This window comes from Mastacembelus armatus, chromosome 20 (assembly GCF_900324485.2).
Source record: "Mastacembelus armatus chromosome 20, fMasArm1.2, whole genome shotgun sequence".
NCBI classification, from domain to species: domain Eukaryota; kingdom Metazoa; phylum Chordata; class Actinopteri; order Synbranchiformes; family Mastacembelidae; genus Mastacembelus; species Mastacembelus armatus.
Genome location: NC_046652.1, coordinates 18,444,703 through 18,450,702, shown reverse-complemented (window position 1 = coordinate 18,450,702; position 6,000 = coordinate 18,444,703). Strand labels below are relative to the sequence as shown.

The 6,000-nt window shown below is 43.4% G+C and overlaps 1 protein-coding gene, 1 long non-coding RNA gene and 1 pseudogene across 2 annotated transcripts in view; 2 read left to right on the top strand and 1 right to left on the bottom strand.

Moving 5' to 3' along the window:
- The window catches only part of LOC113121849 (uncharacterized), a 1,077,549-nt gene that overhangs the window by 889,500 nt on the left and 182,049 nt on the right, over positions 1-6,000 (bottom strand).
- The window catches only part of LOC113121924 (uncharacterized), a 308,641-nt gene that overhangs the window by 255,429 nt on the left and 47,212 nt on the right, over positions 1-6,000 (top strand). The gene's annotated exons all lie outside the window — the stretch shown is intronic.
- Positions 1-6,000, top strand: part of LOC113121854 (uncharacterized) — a 957,344-nt pseudogene that overhangs the window by 934,483 nt on the left and 16,861 nt on the right.

The following is a 6,000-nucleotide window of genomic DNA, read 5'->3' as shown; positions in this document are numbered from 1 at the left end:
GTACTCTTACTTACTAAGGCATCAAAGTTAGTAATCCCGTGTTCTGAAAATCCATCCTCCCTGTCGACCCCTCACCCTGCTACTCTGGCCGTCGTCACCCCCCTCCTACTTGCCACCTCCCTCCAACGCTCCCACTACCAACGCCCTCAATTCCCGCAGTGTCTCACCCCATCGCCTATGCCCTCCCCATTCCGCCCCCGCGGGGCCCTGTCGCATGCTTTGCTATTTCTGGCCCTGAAGCTGCCCAGGAACATTTTCGATTTCAGAAGTTCCCCAACCCCTGCTATGACCGGTAGTCAAGTCACACACAACGCACCTAATAATGAGGACTAAGTCAAACTAAAAGCCAGTTGAGGAAAGAGGAAACACATGTTTCCACATGTGGAGCAGCTCAGGCCTCTGGCTGTTCTAAATAGAGCTCAGCCTGTGTCTACAGTGGTAGTGACTGAAAACATCCTAGTTGTTTCCCAGCGTTATGTTTGCAGTCCCCTGGTGCTGCTGTTGCATCAGGAATGCAGTGGTTTAAACCCTTCCAAAAACTCCAACATGCAGTTCTCCTTCAGTTTCCTGCTGTTATTGTGCAGCTTTGAAGGGATTGATCCACTTCCAGACGTGGTGTCATTGATGCACTTTGGAAAAGGAAGTTGGTTCTTTTTCATTGAGTTAGTAAAATGATTCCATCTCCTTTGTTCAGACTGAGGAGTCTCATTGTTTGAGGACTTTATTTCTGCTGTCACATGGAAATGTTTCTGTCTTATCACTTTTTCTGTTTCTCACCACATTTCTCTTCTTCTCTCTTCTTTCTTTCCCTCAATGAACATCTCACTGGATCATCTTGATGTTGAGCTGCAAACCTTTGCAAACTGACAAACTCAGTGTTGAATGTTGATCAGATTCCAAACTTCATTATCAGCCAGTTCAGCTGTGGAGGAAAACTGATTTAAAGCCAGCTGGGAGACAGCTGGGAGTTTCCAGCTTCTGTCCAGTCAAACAATAAGAAAGTTTCCTCACTCAACATGTCTCCACCTCAACTAATCCCAGTTTGCTTCGTGTCCACAGGGACAGGACCAGGACCAGGACTCAGGTCTCTGAGGAGCAGCGGCTGTCCAGCTGTGCTTTGTGTCAGGGTGTCCTGAAGGATCCAGTCTCTACCAGCTGTGGACACTGGTTCTGCAGACAGTGCATCACCTCATACTGGGACCAGTCTGGTTCACCTGGAGACTGTCCCTGTCCCCAGTGTGGAGAAAGACCCAGAACCAGTAGGACCCACTGACTGTTCTACATTTGAGTTGGTCCTTCACAATCGAGATTCTGTGTCACACAAATGTCTGTTTGATTGGACCCTTTTTCTTGTCTTCCAGTGGACTCTGGTCTGCAGGATGTTTTAGATCAACATAAGACCAGTCTGCGGATGAGATGTGAACGTGTGACTGAAGGACCTGATCCAACAGGAAATGGAACCCTCCTCAACAGGATCTACACTGAGCTCTACATCACAGAGGGACTGAGTGAAGAGGTTAATACCCAACATGAGGTCAGGCAGCTGGAGACCACTTCCAAGATGGAGACCCTCCATGACACTCCAATCAAGTATCACGAGATCTTTAAAGCCTCCCCTGACCAGCAGAGACCCATCAGAGTGGTTCTGACCAACGGTGTCGCTGGTGTTGGAAAAACCTTCTCAGTGCAGAAGTTCAGTCTGGACTGGGCAGAGGGCTCAGAAAACCAAGACGTTAGTCTGCTGGTCCTACTTTCATTCAGGGAGCTGAACCTGATGAAAGATGAGCAGATCAGTCTTCTCAGGCTGCTCCATGTTTTCCATCCAACATTACAGAAGGTCACAGCAGAGCAGCTGGCTTTCTGTAAAGTTCTGTTCATCTTTGACGGCCTGGATGAAAGCAGGCTTTTGCTGGATTTCAACAACAGGAAGGTGGTGTCTGATGTCACACAGCAGGCCTCGGTCAACGAGCTGCTGACAAACCTCATCCAGGGAAATCTGCTTCCCTCGGCTCTGGTCTGGATAACTTCCCGACCCGCGGCGGCCAATCAGATCCCTCCTACGTGTGTGGACAGGCTGACAGAAGTCCGAGGCTTCACTGACGCCCAGAAGGACGAGTACTTCAGGAGGAGATCCAGGGATGAAGAGCTGTCCAGGAGAATCATCTCACACATCAAGGCATCCAGGAGCCTCCACATCATGTGTCAAATCCCAGTCTTCTGCTGGATCACTGCTACAGTTCTGGAGCACATGTTGACCACAGAGCAGAGAGGAGAGCTTCCCAAGACCCTGACTGACCTGTACTCACACTTCCTGCTGGTTCAGACAAACAGGAATAAGCACAAGTACCATGAGGGACATGAGACGAGTCCATGGCAGCTGACGGAGGCTGACAAGGAAGTTCTTCTGAAGCTGGGGAGGCTGGCGTTTAAACATCTGGAGGAAGGAAACATCCTGTTCTACCAGGAAGACCTGGAGCAGTGTGGTCTGGTGTACTCAGGAGTCTGTACAGAGATCTTCAAAAGAGAGAGTGTGATCTTCCAGAAATCAGTCTACTGCTTTGTTCATCTGAGTGTTCGGGAGTTTCTGGCTGCAGTCTACATGGTCCACTGTTACACCAACAGGAAGACACACGTACTGGAGAAGTTCCTAGGGGAAAACTACAGGAATTTATCTCTTTCTATTGAAGTTATGGAATATGATGATGGTGTCATGGGCAGTGACTGTTACCCATCTCTGGATCACTTCCTGTTGGGAACCATGGAAAAATCCCTGGAAAGTAAAAGTGGCCACCTGGACCTGTTTGTCCGCTTCCTTCATGGCCTCTGTCTGGAGTCCAACCAGAGAGTCTTAGGAGGCCTGCTGGGTCAGACAGAGACCAGTCCAGAAACCATCCAAAAAGCCATCAACAACCTGAAGGAGATGAACAGAGGTGATATCTCTCCTGACAGAAGCATCAACATCTTCCACTGTCTGATGGAGCTGAACGACCACTCAGTCCATCAGGAGATCCAAGAGTTCCTGAAGTCAGGGAACAGATCAGGGAAGATACTCTCTGAGATCCAGTGCTCATCTCTGGCCTACATGCTGCAGATGTCAGAGGAGGTTCTGGATGAGTTGGACCTGAACCAGTACTACACATCAGTCCAGGGACGACGGAGACTGATTCCAGCTGTGAGGAACTGCAGAAAGGCTGAGTAAGTCCAGATGTTCCCAAGTGAAAAAAATCTACTTTTGTATATTTTCTAAAAGTATATTGAGTATACTTTTGAAATACTTTGAAATACTTGAAGTTGTGTTAAAATGAAACCAGTGAAGTTGCTGGAAGCTGCAGTATAAATCTGCTTTAGTACATGAAAAACATATTTTTCATGTATTATTGGGTACTTTTGCTGCCCAAAATACTGCACTACTGTTAAAATATACATGAAACATTTGAAGTTTACTTGTAAAAAATATATAGTGACATTAAACTGACAGTGTATTACTAATAGACTTTGAGCCAAAGTAAATGTACTTGAAATATACTCTGAACTCATTTGAACTATGTATGAAATACAATAGAATGAGGTTTGAAATGTGAAAAAAGTATGCAAAGTATATTTTTCAAAGTATTTGAGTATTTGTTGTGAAAATGAGCCACTGACTTTGTGTTAAATTGCAACCAAGTTGAACATATTGCATTAAAAGACACAATGATATTGGATTGATATTCCTAGTAAATATAAGTCCACTATAAGCATCATTGTGTGTTTAATAAATACACCAACAATGCCCTCTGAATGGATTCTCCAAACACTGAGTCTGAAATGCAGATACTTTACTTAGATTCCACTCCAATGATGTTGGACTAAAAGCACTACTTCCTGTCAGCATGTTCTCAAATGCTCTTACTTTGAAAAGCCCAGTGCACTTTGAAGACGTTCTAAAAGGATTGAAAATAATCTGAACTCCTACACAAAGTCCAAAACCCGTCAGTCCAACAAATATTGATTTGAACTCTAACACTATTAAATCCAGCCATTTAAGGGCTTTGGAACAAAACAAGTCATTCACGGTAACAACAATAACAATAAACAGGAACAACAGTTTGTGTTTTCTATTAGTGAGGTCAAAGTATTATTTGGCTGCACCACTATGGGACTAACATGGATTTTAGTGATCTTCAGGATTCTGCATAGTTCTCCGAAGAATTCTGTCCAAACATCCAAAATACATGAAGTAAACATGTAGTATGAAAGAGTATTTTGAAGTGAAACTTTGTCCACAGGAATTAGACCACTTCCAAGAGTCCACTTTCCCACAGCCAGGAACACATACATTGTGTACTTTAAACAAGTCTACTGAAATAGAGCTCAAGTTAAATGGAGGCATAGTATTATATTTGGAAGAGAATGAGACAATTTGAAGTAAAAACACAAACCATGAACAGACTTTTGGAAAATATCACTAAATATACTTCAAAATCTGTTGAAAGTAAAGTGCACTTTGAAGAAATCTGCTAAATGACTAATGAAGTAATGAGATCATTTCAATATACTTTGCAAACATTGACTTTGAATCTGCTTTTTTTGTCTCAGTAACTCTTTGACTAATCTTGTACTTTGGAGACTCACCAAAAATGTACTTTTACTACGTTTCAACACAAGCACAAATACACTTGGTAAAATGTGTGAACACACTTTATCTGCTAAAAGTAGAATTGAAGTCTGAAACAATAGATTGATTTTTCACTTGGGTGATCATCACCATAATGTTCCTCTTGTTTATTGTGAGAATGACAGCAGCTGGATTTTGTCCCAGATGTTCTTGAGCTGTTCCAAATGGTGTCAGTCCAAAAGCTGCAGATGTTCCTGTTGTTTTTTTCTCTCTGTCCAGTGAATGAACACAGTTCTTCTTTTTCTTTCCAATGGTTTTTCCATGGGACACATTTTTCTTGAGTGTCTCTTCACACACTGATGTTTTTCTGCCACATGTGGACAAATGTCCAACATTGGAATAAACAGGGACATGCCTGTTGTGGAAGTTCCAAAGGAACTGAGTTTTCTCTGCTTCCTGTCCAAGATGAAAGCAGAACAAAGATGAAGCGTGTGCAGTGTGACAGAGAGTGAGAAGAATTCTTATTTCATGTCCAACCCACTGAGACAAGATCAGCTGAACCACTGATGTGAAGACACAACAGGACATGTCCCTGTTTGACATCAAGTGATTCAACTCAATATATTGTCTCTGTCATAATAACAGCTTTTCTAATATATGTGTCCTCACAGACTTTCTGGCTGTGGACTCTCAGAGACTCACTGTGAAGTCGTGGCCTCAGCTCTGAAGTCCAACCCCTCCCATCTGACAGAACTGGATCTGAGCTGGAACAACCTGCAGGATCGAGGAGTGCAGCAGCTGTGTGGTGGACTGCAGGGTCCACACTGTAGACTGGAGACTCTGAGGTCAGTTGACTGACTGTTCCTATTGTAGATCTTAGATGTTGAATCCACAGCTAAAGCTCCTGTGAATGTTGGTTGTTCCATTCAGTGTTTTCATTGTTCTTCTATTCTCAGCAGACTAAGAATGATTCCTTCAGTTTCACTTCATTTCACTGAGCTGTCTTCAATAATGTGTGTTCACTCATATTGAATAGTCATATTAATAATGATGTGTTTCTTTCTATAGAAGCTTTGAAGAACAGAGTGTCCCAAAAATGTCATCTGTCAGGAAGTTGTTCTGAATCCTTTGTGTTTCTAAACAAACTGTGGAAACAGTCCAAAGCTGAAACTGTTTCAACTGAAACTGTCCAGTGTTTGTCCAAGTTTGGATCCCAACAATATGTCAATATTGGACCAGACTAATATCTGACCTGATCCTCCTGAGAGCCAGAAGGAAAAAGGTTGGAATATTTCCATTTTGGAATAGAAGTGAAGACTTTGGGACGTGAGAAACAAAGTCCTCTTTCTTTTTGGGGACGAACACGTCCCTGTAGTGGACATTGGGTCTTGCTTTGTCCCAAA